This window comes from Balearica regulorum, chromosome 3, assembly GCF_011004875.1.
Source record: "Balearica regulorum gibbericeps isolate bBalReg1 chromosome 3, bBalReg1.pri, whole genome shotgun sequence".
In the NCBI taxonomy this organism is placed as follows: domain Eukaryota; kingdom Metazoa; phylum Chordata; class Aves; order Gruiformes; family Gruidae; genus Balearica; species Balearica regulorum.
Window position 1 is genome coordinate 49,977,892 of NC_046186.1, and position 25,915 is coordinate 50,003,806.

General features: G+C 38.4%; 1 protein-coding gene across 3 annotated transcripts in view; it reads right to left on the bottom strand.

The window, feature by feature from the left end:
- The window catches only part of PDSS2 (decaprenyl diphosphate synthase subunit 2), a 122,140-nt gene that overhangs the window by 80,355 nt on the left and 15,870 nt on the right, over positions 1-25,915 (bottom strand). The window lies entirely within an intron of this gene.

Consider the following 25,915-nt stretch of genomic DNA (forward strand, 5'->3'; position numbering starts at 1 on the left):
TCACTCCATTGCTTATTAAATGTGATCATTGCAGGAAATGGGAGTGTAGAAAACAATGCTTAGAACAGCAGGAGTATCCTGGTTTCATCTGGGATAGCTTAATTTTCTTCCTAGTAGCGGGTATAGTGCTGTGGTTTGGATTTAGGATGAGAATAATGTTGATAACACACTGATGTTTTAGTTGTTGCTAAGCAGTGCTTACATCAAGTCAAGGACTTTTCAGTTTCTCACACTGCCCCGCCAGCAAGGAGGCTGGGGGTACACAAGAAACTGAGAGGGGACACGGCCAGGACAGCTGACCCGAATTGGCCAAAGGGATATTCCATACCATACGGTGTCATGCTCAGCTTATAAACAAAGGGAAAAGCTGGCTGGGGGAAAGGCGCTGCTCGGGAACTGGCTGGGCATCAGTTGGCAGGTGGTGAGCAATTGTGCTGTGCATCACTTGTTTTGTATATTCTTTCACCATCATCATTATTATTTTCCCTTCCTTTTCTGCCCTATCAAACTGTCTTTATCTCAACTCATGAATTTCCCTCCCCCCACTGATTTTCTCCCCCATCCCCCAGGGGGAGGGGGGAGTGAGTGAACAGCTGTGTGGTGTTTAGTTGCCTGCTGGATTAAACCACAATAAGAAGTAACACAGAACTTGGGGGCAACTGCATCATTGCCAGACCTAGTTTATCATAAGAGAAAGTCTCTAGACCTAACTTTTTGAAGGATTTCTAGGAAAAGTTAGAGTACCTTTCAAAATCAAAAGGGAGACTGATGTCTTTCTGGAGTATCTACATGTACCTGTTTTCTTCAGGCTTTAGTATATTTCCCACATATTGTAGTACTTTCAAGAAGAAAATTCCAACAACCTTTTAAACACAGCAATGATCACAAAAGACGGACTCCTCTAGGAAACTATAAACGTCAGAAGGTTAAAGTTGTGGAGATTCAAATGGGCAAGATCCCACAAAAATCAAATCTTATAACAAAGATGAAGTTTAAGAAACTACAGGGTTTGGGGCAAGTGCAAAGCAAATACTGATACTTGGTGCTGGTTACTTGTACTTGCGCATTTACAGCTCCTAGAAACCAATAGAGCCTTTGAATTCTTGAAAGAAAAATACCAAAGTTTTCCCTGGAGCCTGTAGAACCCCATTCAGACACTAGTATCAGTGTCTACCATCCACTGCTACTAGGTTTACTGGGTTTCCCAAAGGCAGAGGTTGAATCACTGCCATGAAGATCAGCTATGTACCTGTATATTATTTCACAGGTTTGTTGATGTACTTACTTCCTTTAGGATAGGTATCCCTTAGGATTAACAGGAGGCATTGCCGTTAAAAAAAGCCAACAAACAAAACCATTCTAAACTCCCATTTTTCTGCAAAACTTATGACCAACTGAGGACAAAGAGGAAAGTTTTGTTTGGTAAGAAGGAGGGAACCACCAACTTTTTCACTTGAATCAAGATGCACAGTAACAGTTTGAAACTGAAGTTTCAAAACAGCTGGTTTTAGGTTGCACGGTCATTTAAGATCTGAAAACAGTTTTCTATGGACATAGAAAAAAACCACTATGAAAGTAAAGGGCAGCTATAATCAGACATTTCTCTCAAAGATACTGATTATTCAAGAAAAAGGTCTTTTTGTTTTGCTTGGGTTTTTTTAAATAATTCTGTCCTCCACCCATCAGGTCTTATGAGCGGTAGGACAAAAAGGATGACCTTAAGGACGACACTAAAGGCATCACACAGAAATCAAACCACCAAAATGTATTTTTAAGCCAACTGCCAGTCTCTGCTGTTTTTCCTGGTCAGTGTTTGACTTGAACTTGGAATGCAATGTGGATAACAGGCAAGCTAATACCAAAAAATGCAGTTAGTGTCTGAGTGCAATGACTCTGACCAGCAGCAGCTTGCAGGTCTGGCACCCTTATTTTTCTAACCACAAATACTTAGACAGAAGCCTAATTTTTGTGTGTCTGATTTCTCCATCAATATTTACTTTATTTAAACTTTGTGGGAGGTCTAGCACCCCTCTGTCGACCAATATCAACAGGCCTACTCAAGCACAAGACTACCTTTTTGAAAACAGGCTCTCTCGGACACAGGAATATTCTGCTAAGTGAAAGCAATGCAAGTATTTTTGAAGAGCTTTGTGAATGACAGAAATATGATTAGCTGCACAAGGCTAATGAATTCAGACACCTCTGGAGGTCCAGTGTCACTTCAGCAATATTGTAATTGTAAAGCCTGTCAGAAAAATGTATTTTGCATTAAATAAACTCTACTAGGGAAATGCAACAATGAAATAGGTCAATTCCTAGCCATTATCTCACACTGAAAGTGCTCACAGCGTGTTCTACAAATGGATGAAACATAAAAAGGCAAAAGTGTTAGGATATGTATTGTCATTACAGAATGATCTAAAAAGTTCTTTTAACCTTCTGTACTCAACAATATTTCTCAATAACTTAACTGATCTTCAGCATTATTCAGATGAATTTATTACAAATATTTATTCCTTAAAAATACTGAAGGCTCTTCACTAGTAGTGAAAAAGAGGTTCAAAGTTCTGTGCTTCAATGGATTGTTTTCACTTAAAGTAAGTAGCTTAAGCCAAATACACACCAAGAGCCCTGTAAAAACAAGACTCCTTTTAAATAGAAATTAAGTGGTTGAAAAAATCAACCAGCACCATTAGTGCAAATGCACCACCTCTTCTAAAGACTCTACAGGTTTGTCACGACCTACGGAAGTTATGCACAGCAGAAGCTTTTACAAGCTGGTGGAGAAAAAACACACCTTAAAATATAGTGGAAAATTAGGACAGAATGCAAGGCAGCAATACATACATACTATCACAAATGGGAAGAAATACTTCCAGACACTATGACAAATGTATATACTTCTAAATACTATACACTGAGGGCCTTTCAAGGGTTTATTTCAAGTAAAAAAATCAATTTTAAGCCAATAGTGGAGAATACAACCAAACCTAGATCATAACTCTTACCCATATAATCTTCATTTTGATCTTTTTCTCTAGATTACTGATTCTAGAGAGTCTCTTCTCAGCGAGACCCAGGTGGCTGACACTGATAATTAAGATGAATCTAGGTTTTTACACAGGTAAGAAGTATTTTCAATGTGACCTCCACTAAATTCCATCGTTTTCACTCCACTGTGTCAATATCACAATCAGGCAAGTTTGCCTGAACAGGAAAACCTCCTTTTACAAAGCTAAACACAAACCACAACAAATAGCTGCTCCCTGTTCCTGGACCATTGCTAAGCATCAAATAAGCTCATTAAATTACCAGCGGCATGGCTTTACATTTATGAAGTCAGGAAACAAGATAGATTACAAAAATGCTGAAAGCATTTTACAGCAAAGCAACTGTTGGGGAGAAGAAAAAAAAAAATCACTGGAAAACTTTAGAGATTTTCTATTCTTTTTCCCTCAGAAAAGACAAGACTTTAGAAGGCTTGAGATTTTAAGCAAACACTTGTGGTTTTGGAAATGCTGGTTTCCATGGCAACCAGTAAGGTCTTCTTTATATAGCATTATAAACAGATGGTAAAGACCGGTCATGTTTGCTTCTTTGCCAGCATATCAATAGAACTGCTGTACTACTCTATCTCATGTATTAGAGTTATTAAGTAACTTGGGTATTTGAGCAACAAAATCTATAAATCAGACATGCTTAACTAGTACCTTTTTTCCACAAACACATGAAGATTCTCAACAGTAATGTCACTGTGTCTATATAGTCAGATTTCTTTGGCAAAGCTTTTTATAAATGTTTTCTCAGCACTTGCCATGCAGGGTACATTACTACCACAAATAAGAATCTGACAGAGATTAAAATAATGAATTCAAACAGGAAATAGAAATGTGACTATATTTACACCCATTGGTATTAAAATGTGCTTTAGAATTACATTTTTGTTGTACTACATTTTGAATTATTCAGAGAAGATGTAGCAAACTGTAAACTCACCTTCATCATGTCCTAATAAGCAGAGGTTATTCTTGCAGGCAATTTTTTGCATTTTAATCTTTCAATTGTAGCTATGTTACACCATGTGCAAATGTTCTTGTTTTATAGATGGCTGGAAGTATGAAGAGAATTTGAGTTGGTACAGCATTTGATTTGGTACCTCCCTGGAAAAGTCTCAAGCACTAACTACTAGCAGTGCAAGCTAACATAGATTCTTGCATTCAACTTATTCCTCCAATGTTTTAGCTAATAGGCTTAATGCCATGAATTGGGGAAAAAGTAGAAGAAAGGCAGAAGCAAAACTCCTATCGGGTTAACTGACTGCATGTTAGGAGTCCAAATTACACATTTTTAGATCAAAGTATCACCTGTATTCTAAGAAGATTAAATTACTTTATTATCAAACTATTAAAAAAAACCCCAACAACCCAGTAATACTGATCCAGCTACCACTGAAATTCATGCCATTTTCCAGTTTCAATCAGCGCTTGCATAAAGTCTCCACAAAATAGTTAACAAAAATAAACAATGGAGAATTTGTAATGCCTGGTGGTTTTTCCACTAAGCTGTAGCATCTCAAGGACAAATGTAATACCTAAAAAGTAATCTTTTCTTTACCTCAAATACAAATTTCCAGGTTTGCCCCTATCCATTCTGCTACCAATATCACAGCAGTTATCACTGATAAGTTTGAGATTCACAAAAATCCCCACACAACCCAAAGCTCTCGAAACCCACTCAACTTTATAAAGCAACCAATAATACATTTAGGAAAAGTGTGAACTACTAAAGATGTGAACATGTTTGGCAAAGATCAAGAGGATAACAAACATTCAGCATGCACAGAGGAGCCAGAAACCTGCTAGGGTACGAATGAGAAGTCTTTCTGCACCTCAAATGGGACTGCATTAAGCAACAAGTTCAACAGATAGATAATCACACACAAACTTTTGCTACTTTTATATTTGTCTGTTTGACACCAGGCAAATGATACACAAGTACAATGTAACAGTGGGGACCCTTCGGCCAAAATCCCAACAGTTTCCAACAGTGCTTAAAGCGTAGAAACTTAATACTACTAGATTCCTAGCTCAGTTTGGTTGCACAAGCCTGTTCAGAAGTGCATATTCACACGGCAAGAAGTCCCTGTTGCTTTCTATGCCTTCAAGGATCAAGCCGCTGCCTACTGCCATCATCAACATTCCAGCAATGCCAATACACTTTTGTCATTTCAGGATACTGTTGTTCACCTGCCGGCTACACCAAAACACTTGGAGCATGGAAATGGTGAGATTTAGTTCCACCATGACATAAATCCAGTGTTAATCTTTATGTTTGATATATAAACTTGATCAATATCAGGTGGAGGAGGTTAGGGAACACTTAAACAAATCAGATGTACACAAGTCAACGGGATGCACCCAGAAGTGCTGAAAAAACTACCTGATATTGTTGCCAGGTCACTCCATAATCTTGAAAAAGCCATGGTAATCAGGGGAGGTCCCCAAGAACTGGAAGAAAGTAAGTGTCACTCCTACCCTCAAGAAGGCCAGGGAAGAAGCTGGAAAACTACAGAGCTAGCTGGAAGTACACAGGTGGGGGTAAACCCTTTAACTAGCATTCCAAATAAGTGAGATTTCAATTTCAGAGAGCCCTTTTAAAAGGGGTGGCAAACCAGAACAAGCATTCTGTGAAGCGCTTGAACTTCAGTTTGGTGAGCATACAGAACACCAACAAATTTGGAATGGGGTGGGGAGGGAAAGGCAAAAACACGTTTGTATCATTCAGAAGGATTCTAGGCTTCACATGTAATGAAAGACAACCCAGCTCTCACACCAACTGCTTTATTTACAGAAGATATAATACAAAAAGTTGGATCACAATTTCAAAACACTACACCGACACAAGTAAAGAGATGGAGCTGCTGTACTAAAGTTACATACTTATTCAGGAAAGGTGTTGCTGGTACTGACCACCTCAATTCTTCCTGGCCTGCCTGGTGCCAGTGTCTGCGGGGCAAAGTTAAAGAACTTAATTTGTAGGAATTACCGGAACCCACGAGAAAAACCTGGCAAGAGGAAGCAATGCTGGAACGCGAGGCAGGAACCTCGTTTCTCCCCACCGGAGCGACCTGGACTGCATGGCAAACAAGCGGAAAGCAGCTCGGCTAACAGAGGTGTCGTGGCTCAGCCCCAGCCGCAGCTGAGCACCAGGCGGCCCCCCCGCAGCGGGACAGGCCGCAGAACGGGGAGACAGAGGCGAACCCCGTGGGTTGGGGTAAAGGCAGCGTACGGGCACAGCAAAGGGAGAGGGAAACAACAACAACAGTACTTAGAATAGACACAACGGGTGATAACACAAGGCAACTTACCGACCCGACCGACCGGGCACTCAGCCCGTCCCGGAGCCGCGCCGAACCCACAGCCCCCCGACTGGCCCCCTTTTATGGGAGCATGATGTCACATAGTACGCAATAGCCCCCTGCCCAGCTCGGCTCACCTGCCCTGGCTCCTTGTGACAATTAACTCTATCCTAGCCAGAACCAGGACAAGAGGGGGAAAAAAAAAAAAAAAGAACCGCTCCAGAACTGCCAAAAAGGAGGGCACCTTACTAAAATGTCATTCTTGGAGTAGAAGCAAGTATGAAAAGAAAAATGAATGACATGCCAGACTTGTCAATTTGCTTTAAAGAAGCATATCTACCACTTCAGGTGCCTACAGTACAAGGAAAACTTATTTACTATACAAGCCAGGAAAAATTTCCAAGACAAATATAATAGGAAAGGTGAAAATAGAGGAATCTTCTTCAGGCAATCTGAAAATATTTTTCCATGGCCCACCACAGGGAAAACTGAATAGAGCTCAAGGTGAAGCTGCCAGAAGCAAAATTACCCCAGAATTAAGAGTCACGAGGAAGGAAATTTAAGTCACTGATCTGATCCTGTCTCCAAGAGATACAGAGGCAAATAAAAATGAAATGCCAGGCTCTGACAAAGGAATACAGCACTGATGTTAAACCTTTGCTGAGACAAAGTGGAGTGGGAGTGAGGAGAGAGAAACCTTTGCCTGTGACATGCAGGAAGATAACGAATGTTTTTTAAGTGTAGTTTACATGTAGGTTTTTATTATGTAGATTATCCAGGTGTACCTGATGTTTTATTCTAACCTGGCACACATCTTGCCGTGTAGCTCACAAAAGTTTCCTTTGACAGTAACTCAGAACAGGCACTTTCAGCAGTAGCTTAATCTTAGACCAATTAAGATAGAATTTGTGTTATATGAAAAAATGTTAATTCAAATTGCTACAGCAAGTCCAGCTTATTTTGAGGAATATCTATTTCTTCTTTAAAGATCTGAAAGAATGTTTCTGCTTAATACTTTCATTCACATAAAGTGCAATTCAACATTGTGATAAATATATCTAAACTTTTTTTAAAAAATAATTTTAATTTATCTAGAATGAAGATCAACAACATGCTGTCTGCAGTCATACAATATAACATTATCCATACCAACAAAATCCTGCTGACAAAAGATATCAAATATTTCTGAAAGTAATCCTTCATTTATTTCAAATATTCTTAGTTATACCAAAAGCAAACTGTTACTGCTCTCAATGGCAAAAGGAACCCATGTAAATATATAACTCACTGAAAACTATGACAACTCCCAGGCTTTTTACTCTCTCAGGTGTACTGACATTTCAGAAGAAAAAAAAATAATCAGCAAATACAATTATGAAAAAAAAAAAAAAAGAGACAATGATTTCCAGTATTCTATTATTTTGTATTTTACTTTTTTGGTTATATAAGCCATCTCTGGAATGAAATACAAATACCATTTCAAGATTACCTCTAGGAACACACTCAAAACATTAAAGCAGAACCTTAACAAACCAAAGCAAACCCACCACCCCCACCCCCCTCCAAAAAAACCCCAAAAAGTGGTTCAGACAAATCACCGCCACCTTCTGAACAATGAAAAATGCTCCAGAAGACCTTTAACAACTATTGCGCAGAACTGGCAGTGCTACATCTCATCTGCTGAAAAAATTATACAAAAATCAAATCTCAGATTTCAGGATCTTTTTAAACTTTCACCCAAAATTTAGCAGCATCTTTGAAACAGGTTTTTTTCCCAAATGATACTCTGTCAATATTGGTAGAGTGCTGACTTGCAGAAACAAGTTACCAAGTTACCTGTTAACATTGGTTTTCCCTCCACCAGTTCTCCAGCTGTTACTTTAACTAAACATCAACTATGCCTGACCTCACTTAGTTCACCAGACAGTGGAAAAGAAAAGACAAAATCCAATATACACGTTGCCTGATGTGCTGTGAGTCGATTAATCACTACACTACAGATGCTAACTACATTCTGATTATGACATGCAACTACAAACGTTGCCGTAAGTAAATCTGCCTGAATTGGAGAGAGCTGCCATCTCAGTACAACTGGACAGCCTTGAATCTCTCACTTCAATTTCAACATCATTCTGTAGGATTTTAGAAATAGCCATTTTGTACTACTTACACATAAAATCATTTGATTAATTGAGTAGCTTATGTTTGATATGATGAATGAAATACTCTCTACACAATTTCAGTCTGGAAAAAAACCATATTGAGATTGCATGCTCCAGATTTTAAATTTATGATGAGTCCCAGCCTGCTCTATTCTTCTGTTTGGCTATCTTTGGTCAAAACGATACCGTGCATTCAAGTAAAATTTTCTTACCACTACACTGCATATAATGGTGCTATGTATAGATGTGTAATTATTAAGTTTCTTTTAGAAGACAAACATTACAGCAAATACTTCAACAGAAAATGCTTCCAAGATACAAGACTTACAAAAATAACATATTTTAAAAAAATTCAGAGATAAACAAAAAAGATAAAGAACTTTTATTTTTTTCTCCTATACTATCTTACATCTGAAGGATAGAACTTAACTTTGGGTCAAAGTACTTCTAGCAAACTTGCTAAACTTTCACCAAAAATCCAATAGTCCACTTTTATTTTTACTGCAGCTTGCTGGCAAGTTCTTGAGTATTACAAACTGTGTTCCCTACCATGCCAACAACAGGATACGTTTTAATACTTTAAGGAACCATATGTACTTCCCTTGGGATTTGTTAGCACAAGAAAAAATGAAAAAGGTCGTTCTCATAAGTGAGCCTAATTTGCACATACAAGCTTGCAGCCAAGGAATATGTTTGTGTGCTACGACTTTTTTTTCCCCATCCCACTAAACATTTTTTTTTAATTCTTTACTCAAGTTAAGCGCACTTCATCTGTGATTTCCATTTGCCATTGAAAAAAAGCGTATGTAAGATGAGCTGTAAAATTACAGGATCATAAAGCAATGTAAATTTAAATGTCAAAATGTAAATGAAAAATGTACAGATATCTAAGAAGCATGTAACTGGAATTATATATTAGAGCTTTTAAAAAACCAGTACCACTACAATTATAATACACAGTGCTCTCAACAATTTTCTTTACCTATCAACTTTACTTTTGCCAGTTGGCAAACACTGCTTTTAGCATTGTTAGATACCATTCCAAAAAAATTTCAGAGACTTCATTTTCTCTCTTCACCAGACTACAAGGTAGCCAGCTAGAAGGCTAGAACCTTTTGGTACCTCTGTGTTTGTGCTCAGATGTCTCCTTTCTGTCGACGAGGCCAGCCACAGTGGATACTACAGTTTCTAAAATAAAATGCGATTAGTATTTTGTGGTGAAGTGTCAGTGATCAGAAATAAAGAAAAGGGAGAAAATTAAGAAATTGGATTCTTCCCTAAAAAACAGTATCCATTTCGTTTTACTTTATTTTAGCTACTCATTCTTAAAGAAAATATAAAAATCATTAAGGTCTTCCCTCTCATGACAAATTTCTGCAGAGGCATGCAACCCTGCTGCAAGGAAACTCAAAACACTTTACTCAATTGGAAAAAAGTAGAAATTGTACAAAAATCTCCAGACATGATGAACAATATGACCTAGAGGCAAGACATAATTCAGAAAAAAACATCTGCATATGCAGTCCTGCTCATCTATACTGTTCCTGAACAGCCGAGCCTCAGGAGAGGTGCCTTATGTGGAAAGACGATTGTGGATCCACCACCTCCTGCCACAGATATTATTCAGTCTCTCAGAAGGAAAAAAAACCCACCCAAGAACACACATACTGTTTTTAATAACCTGGATAATTCTTCAGATAAATCTGTAAAAGGCAGTGATGAAAAAAAAGGCCATCAATATATATTGAGGCTCGCCTGACTTTTCTGTCCAACCCACTAGGAGAGCTTTCAGTTCAACCCCCAAACTCCTAAAAAGTACTGAAGTACTACTTACAAAACTTCTAGAACTTTTTGTGCTTATCAACGTCCCCACATTTAAAAAATTCAAAGAACAAAACAGGTTCTTTGCACACATGCTTAGTCCAAATGGGCTCCCCTCCAAAAGCAAACTTGGAAGAGCTTTGCTGTGTCATTAGATCAGAGATCAGGCAGGCAGTGCTTTCTTCAGCCTCAACAAGCTCCCCAACTTGCTTCTCTTTCACCACATTATGAACTAGAGAAGGGCAGGCTCTTAGTAGAAAGCCGCAAGGGGAAAAAACAAAACAAAACAAACAAACAAACCCCACAAAAACAAACCACAACAAAACAAACCCCAAAACTGTGAAATCAGTTATGAGTCAGGGTTCCTATTCTTTCAGGACTGGAGCAAGAGAGGAAAGCAGATAGAAATCAAACGTGATCCTTCAGGTCCACTTTAGGATTTGGATGTTTTTGGAAGACCAGTCCTCTCTACAGAAATACACTTCTACTGACTAGTGCTACAAGACAGAATGATGACAGTGACACTTCTCAATAAGCAGGGTAACTCCTAACAATAACAAGTCTCAGTTTTGCCTATCTTGGACAGAGAGGAAATTTCAAATTACTGACAGCTTATTATCTCACAGAGAAGTTTATATGGTTTCATTAACTTACACAGAGCAAAAAAACAGAGAATGTCATTCTTAAGCAAAAGTATTCCACATTCTCAATTACTACAAATACATATAGAAACACACATTCATGAAAAGTCCTTTCTCTTCATGTACCGAAATGACAGCAACTTCTGAGGGCACTTTAACTCTATGGCAGGATCTAGAATGGCATATGCTAACTAAATTTAACAGCAACAGTAGTTACTAGTTATATTCACTGAGCAGAACTTGAGATCAAATCGAAGTTTGTAGTCTTTAAGTAATCAGATTCTTGTTCTCTAGATTTAATGACTGAAAATGATAATTCAACTGTCAAAGGTGCATCTGAAAGTTGTAGATAAGTTGGAAATCTAAAAATAAGAACTTGTAAATGTTAATAGACTGTATATAGAAAATGTCAATCCTGGTGCAAACTCTCAACAAGTAAAGTTTAATTAGCTCCCCTTATTGACCTTTTTAGAACTGACTCCATGGAGCCTATTTTGATAAAAGAATAAAAACAGTGTGTTCAGTCTTCACAACAGACAGAAATTTGGTGACTGTGTCAGAGGACATTGCTAATGCCATTTAGAGACTTGAATGACAATGTTATGATTTAATGTAAATGCTTCTCCCAGGCAATAAAAGGGAGGACAGACATGCTAATTCTTGGTGTGTTTTATCTGCTAACTTTAATATTAAATTTACCAGAATATGCTGTCCTTGACCAGGGTTCCCTGACCAGGACAATCCCTCTTTCAAACACTCCCTATGAAGATAAGCCAGATTTCCCACTGTCTAACTTATATTTGCAAGTTCTTACTACCATGTGTGACACTGATTTTGTAGTACTGGTGTTCCAGTCTTATTGGGCCTATGATGCTTGCAGAACCACCAAACCACAAAATTTTAAAACATTTTAACAGCAATTATGTAACACCTAAACATGCAACTTATAAATTCTTTTTTGTCAGTCAATGATGCTGCATCAAATTTACAAAACATCTTCAAAATCCACAAAAACAAAGACTTTGGAATTTGTAACACTTCTATTTAGCTCTGAAGAGGAGCATTTGAGACACTGCATCAAGCAGAAAATCCAAATTAGCTGGTATAAATGACAAGTAACATGCATAATCTGTAATTCCAGGTATATCCAAAGTTATCAAAATGTCAGACTCTGATGACTTAAATTACTTCAAGCCAATAATTTATAAAAACAGCACAAAGTCTTTCTTTTCAAGTAATTTCCTTTTTTATCATACCGAAATATTGCAGTACTTTTATATCTAGATAGATTATGCTTGTTATATTCAAATATAATAGTAGCCGAACATAAACACTCAGAATAGAGTTTTAGTCCTGCATTATATTATCTTATTAAAACCCTTGTAGTAAATATACAATGTGCTAATGCAAAAAGAACTTGTCTTGGGACTTGAATTCTTCCTTTGAGTTGCAATCTTCCATCAATTTCATGTGAAAAATGCTTTGTAGTAAATACTAACTTCCCCGTTTTAGGACTGTGCAATTAAAGTTCTTCTGACAGTCTCTTAGAATTCTCTCTCTTTTTAGGGAAATTTTCAATGTAACTTATGAGATGAACAGAGATAGGAACAAATATTCCCTTGCTAACCTTGTATTTCCTTCCAATTTCGCAGAGGGAGTAGCTGCATCCTGTAATTCTAACAGACTGATGAAGCTTATATGATTACACATCTTTGCAGGACTGATTTAATTAAAGGATAAAGTACCACTAGTAAAACAAAATGAGCTCTTATCTCAAATAGCATGGACTTGGTGCTTCTGGTACACTCTCTTATTCTTGCGGATCTGCTAAAATCCTACTATTAGTCTGCAGCTAAAAAGAAAATAAAAAACATCTGTTGTATTTTATTCTTTCATCTAAGAAGGTACCATGAGTATTCCAAGAATATATACAAGACTACAAACACAACATCAGCATTTCCTGAATACTGAAGGTCCAGCCATGTATCTTACTATTTATTCTATTTTTCTATTTAAACAAAAAACTTTCACATAGTTTTCTTGAAGGGCAAGAGAGAAGGAAAGGGAGAGGAACAACTTACTTAACTAGGCATCACCAGCATATGGTATGTAGTCAACAGTATGTAGTAAAGCACACAGCAACTCAGATTAGAACTCTCCCAACCCAATCTACACCTAATAGAAGAATCACAGCTAACGCAGCATTGTGTACACAATGAAACACATGTTTCTGCTGTGTAATACAAGGTAGTATTGCCACCAATACCAAGAAGGTGTAGTTCTGGGGAACGTGACTCAATGTCTGATTGACTTTATTTTTTTTAAAGTTGTTATTACTGATTTATTTTAGAAGTTGGAATTGCTTTCCGTCACCACTATCCTCAATCCCTAAGAAAGAATACAATACAGTTTAACAACTTCATAATCTAGGCTACAGAGACTTTTTGGAGGCCCTTGTAAAACACAGTCTTGGCAATTTCTGTGGTTGGACTAGAGCTCGGGGCTACTCCCTCACTGACCTTTCTCCAGTGCATCCTGCAGCAGTGCTGGCTCCCAATCTCCTCTTTTTTTGCCTCTGTCATGCTGCTGTTAACCTTGCCCCTCCTCACCACAGCAGTTACTGCCACACGTGCTAAAGCTCCTGTTCTTGCTCTTACAGCCCAAGGAGGGGGGACAGGACTGAAAGAAAGAAAGAAAGAAGAAAAAAAAAAGAAAAAGAAAAAAAGAAAAAGAAAAAAGGACAGAGCTAGGCTGGTGGCTGTGCCACAGGTCACAGCACCCATTGAAGCTACTCTTCTTGTGGCAGAGGTTACATGTAGGTGAATTAACAATCACCAACTCCTTCTCCAGAGCAGCCCAGCCCTGCACAAGCTGGGAATGGAGGAGGAGGAGGTTGGCTGCTGAAGCAGCACTGAAGAGGCACTCTCCTATCTCATCTCAGAAAAGGTGGCAGTCATGCCAAACTGCATTAAGCCAATTAAGTTTTACAGTCAAAATGATTCCATCAAGCACGTAGGGAAAGGAAAAAAACATTGCACACTGGCAAAGGCAAAAATACTAACTAACTCTTAAAATTGCATTATTTTCTTTTAGTAACCCTGAGGTTATTGAGGTCCATCACTACTACTTGTACCTCTCACATGAAATCAAGAGAAAATTTCATATTTCAGTACATTTGGTCTCTGGCATCTGTTACATTTTAGGGTAAAACTTCACTTGAGAAAAACTTTATTTACCTTTTCCAATTAGTATACCTTGCTTTCAACTGATTTAGAGGCAGGTTTTCCCCCTTGGCTATTAAGGTTAATGAAAGACGATGGTTATTAATAATTCTTTCAGCAGAAGGATCTTTCAGCAAAGGTTTTTGCTATTATCTAGGAAGAACAAAACTCAAAAATTTCTCTAAATCTCCTCTGGAATTGAAGTCCCAGAAGATCCAGAGCAAGAACACTTCAGCTAACAATACTTGGTTTCCATTTTCACGTGTCTCTGCAAGAAGCACATCATTCTGGAAGAGCTCAGAAGCTATCCCTGGAGTGTCCAGTGTAGGGGAGTAACTCTTGTTAAGTCATTGTGCTGGGTTCTGCTGAAGAGAGAGGATCAGAGCCACCACTGTGCTGGGTCACTCACTCCTGCCATACCTCCACAGGCAGGCTGTGAATAATCAATCCTTCACAAAGTTATGGACAGATGCAAGAACTATAAGCACCGAGCTCTCACATGATTTCATAGCCATTTAATCATTTTGAACGCCTCTAAAATGTGTCCTCATCTAAACCCGAGGGTCATGAATATCCAACAATGTTGGCTAATGTTACATGCTACTGCAGGTCAGTGATCAGCAATCCCATTTCTGTGCAAAATAATTAAAACTTTAGAGACTGCCAGCAGTTAAGTGTGTCCTTAAGCCCTACTGGTGACATGTGGGATGAGGTGATCTACTGTACTGTTCAAGGAGTCAGGCAAATAGATTTCTTTCAGGAGCAGACCAAAACATCCATCACCAGAGGGCACAGCTGATGTCCACTGGCTTTCCCTGCTTTCCTCCTCAGGAGACCTGAACCCTGTTCAGAGACTCCACCATTCACCAAAGCTCTTTATACTTGAACATATGCAGAAAGGATAAATTCCGTTAGGTGTAGGGAACTGCATACCACATCCTGAGCATCACCAGGCAGTAACTGAAAAGATGGCAACTGTTTTCTCTCTTACAAAAAAACAGAGCAAACCGAAGGATAAAGTTTACCAGCAATAGCTAGAGAGCAGTGATACAAAACATTTGCTGAACCAGGGAAAACGTTCAGTAAGCTGGCCTACAAAGTGTTTTCACAGTGACTTGCTCTCCATGTCAACATAGCAGTGGCACCGTCAGTTTTGACTTTTTCTTTCCCAGGGCTACAAAGAATCACATAAGCAAGATGTTGCTCACAAGATGCTGCTTGGGGACCACCGCTACAGATCTTTAAAGTACTCATGTCAGCAATTATAAGCAAACACCACTTAAGAAAGCAATATTAAATAATTGCACACAATAAGGGCCACAATTGTTCTGGAATAAAGCTACTGCTATTTTGTAAGAGAGTCTACACCCTGTTCCAGAATAGCTTCTTGTGCTATAGTTGTGCCAGTCAATTTCTGTGCATAGAAAAAGCACCATTGCTAGGCAGGTTCCTATTTAATAAACCCACCAAAAATCCACCACCACCAAAATATAGGGAGTGGGGGTTGTGAATAGGTTAGTTCTTCATTTAAGCAATCAATAGGCTGATCCTTCTGTCTCCTAGGTCAACAGCAAAATATTGCTTATTATTAGATGTACTGTGCATTGCTATGTCAACTGCAAAGTACAGTAGAATGTTTTCCTGAAGTCAAAAAGGATGAGCAGAATTTGGCTCAAAATTATTATTGAAAGTACCAAGGCATGGGCTTATGCTGTTTTTAATTCAGCTATAGACCCTACATAAGTCTGAAGAGATGCTGAAAAACAGTTTCAAGTAAAGCTGTTTCACATGAAACCAGAAGGCTGGACTGTTTTTTGAGTTAAAAAGAAAAAACTGCAACAAAACTGCAAGTGTGCCGTAATTCAGACTTCACCCTTTTCCCTAGTTTTACAGAAACGTTTTTCTTCAGAGTAAAACTGGTCATTTTCCAGACCAAAACTATTTTTTCAAAGCAAAGTCAAGAAACAGGATAACATGGATGCTGGCCACAATCATAATGAGAAAAAAAGACTACTGTTTCTTCAAAATAAATCTAGAATGTTTTTCTGAATCTTTTCAACAATTCCCCTGGGATGCTGTAGCTGCCGCATGCGTGGCAAGCATAGCATTAATTCATCCATATCACGTTATGAGAAGTCTCACATGTCCAGAGACACAGAGCATTCTCAAATAATTCACAGCAAACTTGCTAACATAGTTTTGAAGTCCCAATCACCAGTCAAGACTTCCTTACCTCACTTCTCATTTTGCTATGGCCACATGAAAAGCTACGGCATAAATCCATTCCCATTTGGAGGCTGCTTATTTGGTATATTTATTCCTAGCTACAAAAACTAGACTGAAGCGTTGGAGATTTTGAACCACACTCAAAGGCATAAACACATTGAGAATACCTGGCACATACCACCACTAGCTTAACTAAGTTATTTGTAAGTGTGGGTTTTTAAGCTTTACACAGTGAATTTTTTTGATAACTTGTGAAACAGAATTTCATGCTGAGCTATATGGCACTTCACAGATTTATAATATAGCTGTATATTTCTCAGTTTCATGACCTTACACATTAATTGCAATGAGGTCGTGAAATTCCTGGTTTTCAGCTACATTGGCACAAATATGACCTTCAAAAATTTGCATGAATTTTTGGAAGTGACTTGACAGTATAAGCTACAAATGCTTCAACTGGTTTCTCAAGCTGCAGTGACCAAGATCTCACTGCAGAACACACAGCAAGGAAAGCACTTACCATTCAAAAAAAGAAAAAAGCTCCTACTAGCATTTTGAAAGGGAAACTTCTGATAGTGCATTGCCACAACAGCTACCTCAGCACTTGACCAAGAGCTAACTTTGTTAATGCTATCTAGAGTACTTTCAGAGCAAAGTAACAAATTTATGAATTTACAGGGCACAGAAAAACCAAATGAAATGAAATGAAACCACTTCCATAATTGATAATAAAAATTACACAAGTTTAAAGAAATAAATGTGATACTTAAGATGTAGTTCCCCCAATACCACAAAGCCAAACAAAATTAAAACTTAAGAACTTCACTTTAAACACTTGCATACATTTCAACACTGCACATATACAATTCAGCTTCGTTTACTCAAAAGGAAAAAAAAATGAAAAAAATAGTGCTGCTGATACACAGCTACTGATCCCTTTTTATTTTTGGGACCGGTCCTAAAGCTGTATGACTGTAAATTACTGAAGACTCCGTAGCACAAGACCCAGTAGATGGGTCCTGAACTTCACTTCAGATTTACAGCAGGTAACTATCACTGCTGCTACAAGCACTTTTGGCTTGTCCTCCTTCGGGTTACCCCCAATTCCTTGCCTCCCCCTTAGTAGCACAGGATGTAAACACAAAAGCAAGTTACTAAGAGTTAAAAAGTTACTACTCAGCCAAGCTGTGATTCCTGTCCACTCTTAGCCTGAGGCAAATCCAAGATAATTAGACTGAGGTTAACCTGCAATGAGAAAAGGTCAAGCTACATTGCATTATTTTGCATTTGCTTAGGGCTAGGTGAATGCACATTATTCAGTGTTCCCAGCTCATCTATGAGCAGTAACCTGACTACATACCCTTTATAAACAATTCTGGTTTTAACACTCAATCACATGTATTGAGATAGTGGCAGCATACTGTAACTATGCAACATTGGCAATATAAAGGACAGATCCTGAAAATTTAGCACATGGTTTTGCTTTTGTGGTCCCCCCACACCCCCCAAAAAAGTTACTATTGTGCAGCTAAATACATGTTAAAACCATAGAAGGAATTTACAGAATTTTCACTATAAGGGCCACTGAAAGTCTGTGGGCTTATGTGCCCACCTCTTCTCATGTACGAGTTAATTTATTTCTTTTTGTTAAATAGGATACACAAACGGTGCCATTTTTGTAAGTGTAGATTACTATTTAAAGGAAGATATTCCTACAACCTACATCCAAATAAACACCCAAATTAATTCCATGAAAGCTTGGAAAGATCCAGTTACTTACAGAGAATAGAATTTTTTCCATAAAAATTTAAACTCTACCAGATCCAAATGTCCATTTTATAAGTGTTTTAATGTATATGGATCCATACATGTCTTTGGAGCTCTCAAGATAAGCACAGTAGTCCACAATCAGGAAAATCTCCTCTGCTCCTGGTCAGAGCTCTTCGCTTTTTTTTCTTTCAGAAAGCTGTTGCAGAAACCTTTGGAGCAATATGCAACTGTTGAACAGCAGAAGGTGCTGCAGAAAGAAGGGAAGACAAATGGAAGGAGAGGAAGAAACAAAAAAAAAAAAGTGAGGAAGCAGAGTAAAAGGTGTCCTAACAGAGTTGATTCCTTCTCTCCAAAAGGCACTTGACTTCTATTGGAAGTTATTTCTTTTCCCAAAAAAGCAGCAAAACATGATCGCATCAGGCCACAACTCTACAGTACAGGGTCTCTTGGAGGGTTCTAGAGAAAGCACGAGGAAATGGGAGTGCCTCAATTTACATTTTAACTAGGAATGCATACAGGGAAAGCTCCATTCTCTCTGGCTCCAGGGCTTTTCTTGACTCCTGGCCACAAAGCAATCTTCCACTTTTATCAGCTGGAGCTTCTCTCTTTAGCTGAGTGAAAGCTTTGTGTCAGGAGAGTGGCCCTACACTAGAAAAATGAATTCACTTTCAGGACTTTCACTACCAGCAAGATTCCTGCAGCCATGAATAGAGTTAAAATAACAAAACAAAAAAGCCTCAGCTAGTTAGTTCTTTCTTTAACAAGAAAAGAGAAAGAGGGGAGAAAAGGTTCAAAGAAGCTAGGAGATGAAACCAAAACCCTGAACCCAAAGTTTTCATGGTCTAGGCAAGCTCTTTCACTGCCATGAAAGGAAGAATAATAATTGATTTTTGTCAAATTATCTTAGGAGTGTTAAAGAGAAAAATCTTCTATCTCCCTCTATGCTCTTGCTTTTGAATAAAAATATCAAAATGTTGACTACTTAAGCTGCAAGGACATAAGAACCCTACCGTATGGATTTTTATAAATGTCACTTTATTCACTGCAATCCAAGCACAGAAGAAGTGATGACTATACATGTATAGCTAACTTACAAAACTAATTATCAGTCCTAATAACTTCTACAGCAACCTTCTGAAGTTCTTGCATATAAAGGGACATAGAAAGAAAAACATTCACACAAATACCTTAACATAAATTTGGTGCCCTGCTAATATAAAAGTTTCCAATAGCTGTAAAAATACTATCCTGAGAAGTGTTTTAAGTTTTGCTCTTTGGTTTGCCCAGTAGGTTCATATCTTAATAACTGACATGATGTGACAGATATTCAGCACGATGCGTGAGGATTTAACTATGCCATTCCCATTGTGAACAGGAACTCATTGTTGCACTCTTGCAGGCTGCACTGAAAACCTTCCCCACCGTGTCATTGTGAAGGACTAATCATGTCACTTAAAACCGAGAGGAAAGCTCTTCTAATCGAGGATCAACTTTGGCATCTGCTTTTACTCTTTCATACTAATGCTAACCTTGCTTTTCAGTGTGCATGCATTCATAGGCTAATTCTTTTTGAAGAAAGTAATTCAAATTAGAGGAGAACTTGGGCCAAAAGTACATACGTTTCATTACAAGAACTTGCCTAATGGCATTATTCTCTTCTCCACAGGCCCTTGGAAATCAATTACTGAGAAAGTGCTTTATACATAAATGTTCAGCTAAAGAACAGTACATGACACTGTTTAGCATCCACCTTTAAACAATGAAACATCTTCTCCTCTGCCCAAACTGCTCTACTGATCTCAAACTGTTTATGATTCCTACTTAGCTCTTAATAAGCAAGAACAAATAAATACTGATTTGTTAGACTTCTAAAAGATTTGAATGGACAATTTTTTTAACGAGGCAGAACTGATGTCACATACTACAACTTGCTGTTTGAGACCTCCCTTTATCCCTGCATGCTTTCCAAACACCAATAATATTCTAAACCAAAATGGAATCAAAATAAACAAGATACAAATAACAATGAAAGCCAGCATTATCCTGCAGATTAAAATACTACTGTTACAAGAAATGGACTGATGCATCTGTATGGAAACATCTCATTCCAGATGCTCTCGTACAAGCAGACACTTGCCTTTCAAAAGTGCACAGTGAGTAAGTGCCCAATGGCAAACTTCCCATAATTTGTTCATTTAGCATCAGCACCATTTCCAAACACCCTTGCTTTTCGGTAATGTGTGATCTACACCAGAAGTTTGCTTCCATATTTTATTTTTCATCAAAAAAATGATAGAATAAAAAGGCATAGCATTCCCAAGGGAACCCAAGGCCGGCAGTCTTCTTGTTTAACGTGCATCTTGACAAAGACTGTGCACTTATAATACAGCTAAGGTTTCTATTTGTTTTCTTTCCTCTGGTGGCTCGTAGGAGCAATAATTCACTTCAGAACTTTAGTTTTGGTCTGGCCCAAGCAAAGAATTGATTCAGAAATTGCAAACTTCTTACAATTCTGAAACATAATGCTAGATTAATCAGGCCAGAGAGGCATAGACTTTCAATCACATGCACACATAGTTCCATTACAGCTTTTTTTTTTTTTTTAAACAAGCAAAAGCTTACTAACAAAAGAAGTCCTTAGAAAGGAAGGCCTTTGCCTCTTCCTATCCCTGGTCCTGCTAGAGTGTTTCTTTCTTGCTTTCAGAAGCTCACTGTTAACAGCTCCATGAGTAAAGGCACTCTTTCAGTACTGAAGCCGCTTTACTAACCCAGCCTCTGGTGTGCAAGTCTTGGTGTCCCTTCTGTGGTAGTGCATGTATCTGGGCAAAAAAAATCTACTCTCTTGGGATTAAAAGAATTTCTCTTGATTCAGGATTTCACAACACAAAAGTACGGAACCAACGCTATCTGCCTGACTTTCTATCATATGCCTGATCACCACTTCTGCAGCAACAAAGTCCTCAATGGACCTCTGATCGCATTTCAAAATCTTTCCCTCCCATATCCATTTCCCTACACTGATCCAAGGACTCCTTCAAATAAAGTGACTATTGAATTTTAGAGATTCACAGAGCTGAAGTAGTGATGCCTGTAGGCCTGAAACACTGTCAGCATGCATCGTTCACATCCTTCTTGCATAGCTCCTCAAAAAAGTCATCCATCAAACTTACTTTAGTAACATGGGACAGGATGCCACAGATTGTGCTTTCCAAAGCATTCATTTCCCAATGCTCATTATAAAGGCTGTCCACAGCCACAAGCTCAGATACAGACCTTGGCAGAGTGAAAATTAACTCCTGATAAACATGTAAACACACAGGCTGAAATTTTTGTCTCAAGTCCAAGATACTCCAAAAATTTATATGGTTAGCTTTCTGTGTACAACAGACACCTATCAGAAAACTGCCCAATGCAGACTGAAGAGGTCCTTAGTCCCAAAGGGACCTACCTCTCTGGTGAGAAATGAGTCCTGGAGAACATTCTGCCATGTATGATTTTCACCTCAAAGGGCTCCAGTACACCAGAAAGCACAGCAAGCAGCCACAGCTTTCCCCTTGCTGCTTCCTGCAGCTTTTTACGCATGCTGAATCCCAACCAACAAGTATCCTGAAGATTAAGGACCAATACCTTAGCTTGCTGTTCTGCAGAAAGTCAACACAGAAAGGAAGATCAGATTCAAGTAGTGGCAGCCAATGCTGCAGAGATGACACACAAGACCCTAAACCAGCTGGAGCTTCTGAGGAACTGCAGGCTTCGTGCCCAGGAGTATCCCATTACAATAGTCAGGGGGAAGATGATGAATAGGTAAGTAATTGAGGTCAGGTCAGCTTCTGACAAGGGAGAGCTTCCCGTCAGTGAGAGGCAAGAGAAAACATTCCTTGTGAATGCTAAGCTCTCGCAGAGCAGATGGGAACACTCCCAGACGTCTTGCTGAACCCACATGCCAAACAGAGGGAATGTACTCGTACACAATGGCAACTTCGTAGGGCTTAACAACTGTCCAGACACCATCACAGTTATCACCTCCATCTTGCCCACATTTGGTTTCAGCTTACGCTCCCCCTTTCCCAAAATACTAACTTTGATTCTTCTTGGTTGTTATTTATATCCTTTCATGTATACATCATTTGTCTATGCTAACATGTGCATTTACACTCAGCTTGCCTACTGGTCTGCAGAGAAAGTAATTATTTTCTAATAGCACACAAAAAAAAAGACCTAGCAGGGGAGCTGCAGATTTACATCATTATTTCTGACATGCACCTTTACATAAATGCTGATGGAAGGAATATTAGGCAAATATTTAAGGTCCATTACTCTTCTCTGAGGAGACAGCTTTCAAAAAGGAAGCAAAGCCAAAGGACCAGTCATCCCAAAAATGGCTCATAGTGGATGTACGATTTTAAATAATGGATAATTCTTTCAAGAAGTCTATAAAAAGAAAGCTTGGTTAAGCCACCTGCTATTGCAGAAGCAGAAAACAAAACGTGGGGAGGAACCTCATGACGCAGTGTATTCCCTACCCAACAAACCTAATGCTGCTCACAAGCTGAAAATTAATTGGCATATACATTGTTATGAAACTCAGCATGACAAAGAAATTGTGTTTCATCAGGTTTTGTAAGAGGTGTCACTTGTTTTCTTGTCAGACACTGCAAACTGCCACCCAAATTTCTGTTCCCCTACTTTCCCTGCCTGTTCCAGCTGCAATCCTGCAGATGGCACTAGGGGTTAAGAAATTTCTTTCATATTTTTTCTTGTCGGAGGCCTTTTACACTTCCTTCATTTCATGTTCATCAAATTGTATTGCAGAACTCATTGCTTAAGCAACTTGATTATTTCAAATCCATAAAATTTACCCTGTCCTCCTGCTGCACCTTTCAGGTGTCTTCCAAAATTTCAGAAAAAAATATCTTTATTAATCAAATACAAGGCATTTGTAATAGATAATATAAAATAATGGATGGCCAATACCATTAATTTAAAGAAAATGGCACATTTTACAGAGAAAACAGAACCTGTTACCTACATAAAAGGCTGAATAACAAATAAATTCACATAGCAAAAATGTGACTTTAAACTTGGGATGGTATGATGTTGCTCCTGCTATGATATAGCTCCTTTGAGATACCCAGAAGCTGAATTCATTCAAACTTCATCTTTCATGTCTTTTATGAAGCTATTCCTATAAAATTTAAAATTCACTGTTCCCATAATCATCTGTGACTTGATTATCTCACAGGATGCAGTAGACTCATCTGAATTGGAAAGATGCTTTTCTTCTTGCTCAGTGCACCTTTTTTAGCTAGACAGATGGTACAGCAGTTTCAGAGCAGAGAGTTAAGTATCTGACAAACAGCTGGAAGATTTTAAGCATCCCACTTACCCTGTCTGGGAGGGTAGGCATTCTCATCTCAGCTTATCTGAGATTCTTCAGACAATGTATTTAAAAAATAGCATTGAAATGCATTTAGTTCCTAAGGCAACTTAAACTTCAGAAACCATATAGAGGTGACTGGGCACGACCTTGGCTATCCTTAAGAGGAAAATAGATCTGTAATCTTCTTTTTTTGTGGCTGAGACAAAACTAGTTGTTAAAATATTCAAGGCATATTTGACACCTATTCACCTCACAAGGGTAGACAGCCTGTTGAAAGACAAACACATCCTTTCCTGCACTGAGCTCTGTAGTAAGATGAAGTTATGACATAGAGAAGGATCGCTCCTGCCCAACACATACAAGGAATACCAACAGTTGTGCTCCCCTACTAACTCAATCCCGAAGTGAAGGGGTAAACAGAGAAAATCTGGACACATGCCTGAATTCGTGGCTTGATACTACTCTTTGTTGTCTCTTTGCAGAACTACATTAATAAATGAAACCAATCTGTAGTAACAGCAACAGCAAAGGACAACTGCAATCTGTAAGGCCATGCATCCATATTTTGGAATCAAGGAAAGAAACTGAGAATTGTTAAAGCTTCTTTTCATTTCAGCTGAAGGAGAAACTAGCAGAGAACTAGAGAAACCACATGAGGAGCCTCAGAGTTTAGAAGCTCAGCTGCTACTTCAGACACCAGGGCAAGAATGTCCTTGCAGACACAAAAAGGGGAAGCAGTAACTTCTCCACAAAAACACACCCTCACTGAGGAACTTAAATATCCTGCACTGAAAGAGAGTATACATTAAACCACCTACATCAGTGAGTCAGATCAGCCCAACAGAAAACAAACTGAAAATTAAGAACACGCCTGTTTTTCCTCTTTTCCTGGATTAACAAATTACAGTATTTCACAGAAAGGCCAGACCGACACCATAGCCAAAGCACAGGAAGGGTAGACCTGTACAAGCACGAGCAGGGAAGAGAAGAGCATGACCTCTCCCTCCCAGCAGCAATAGCCATCAGACCAACTCAGCTGCTTCTGAAACCACAATCCCAGACCTCTCTGGCCAATTCTGCTTCTTCCACTCCACACATTGAGCCCTAAGACACTTGTTAAAACTACTCTACTGCATCACTTAGCAGCCACTCAAACCAAAAAGATTTCTTGCTTGCTTTCAGAACTAAACTATTCAATAGCTATTTTCAAATGAAAATATGATTTTCAGTTAATAAAACTGTTTAACTGCCAGAAGTTTTCCCTTAATCATTAAAAACTCAAATATTTAAAAGTTTGCAGAACTATTAGTCATTTTCAAGAAGATTTTTTTCCTTCCTCTTTAAAAAATTTTCTCCCCCAAGAGAGGCAATTAAAACTCAAATAACAATAATATGGCAATAATAAATATTTCTTATGTATTTATCCTATACGGAACAAGTGTTCTTGATACTAAATTGGTAAAAAAAAAAAAAGATTTGGTTTCATTTATTTCTGAAGTCTGGTGTCTATATGGGTTTATAATTTTTGACACAGTACTCTGATACAAACCTCATTTTCCACAATATTCCTCAATTTCAGTACAGCTTTCATGTGTTCTTACAGCAAAAGGAGATTCATATTTCTTAGGGATTTTCTTGCTCTCTCTCATTTGCTACAGCTTTTTTTTTCCCCTCCATAGAGCTCTTTTGAACCAGAAGATTGAGAAGCAGGAATGCAATGACTAAGGCAACAGGAGTAAGACTTTTCAGAACCCACTATACCCAAGAACTTCCCTTGTCAAAGGAAAAGCTTTACAGTTTTAATACCTCTATTCCAGAGATTCAAATTGCAAGAGTTGTTACAAGAGTCAATACAAGATTTCAGATGAACTATTAAATCCCTCAGCAAATCATGAAACTAAAATTGAAGTTACTCCACTACAAAATAGAAATATCTGGTGCAATAGCCTTCTAAGTCCCAACAGAACAGGAAAGCACTGCCTATTCCTGTGTTCAAATACATTTGCAATAAGCTGTTATCATTTGCACACTCAGACACAACCATCGCTTCTGTATTACATCAAAGTTTTAATTAATAAAGGTTCTCTTTCCCTATATTTCTTTGAGTACATTATTCACATACCTCTTCAATAAAAAAGTCCCATTGCATTCCTCTATGTATCATATGTTCTCTGAAGATTAGTATGAAAAATGCTAAGTATTTCCAATTTTACTTGACAGGTAAAAAAGGCCGTCAGACCGAGTATGCACGATACAGATGTGCATTGCAAGACAAATAAAGTCCACGAACTGCTGTCCATAAGGGGAGCTGCTAGTCCATTGAACTACATCCTTCT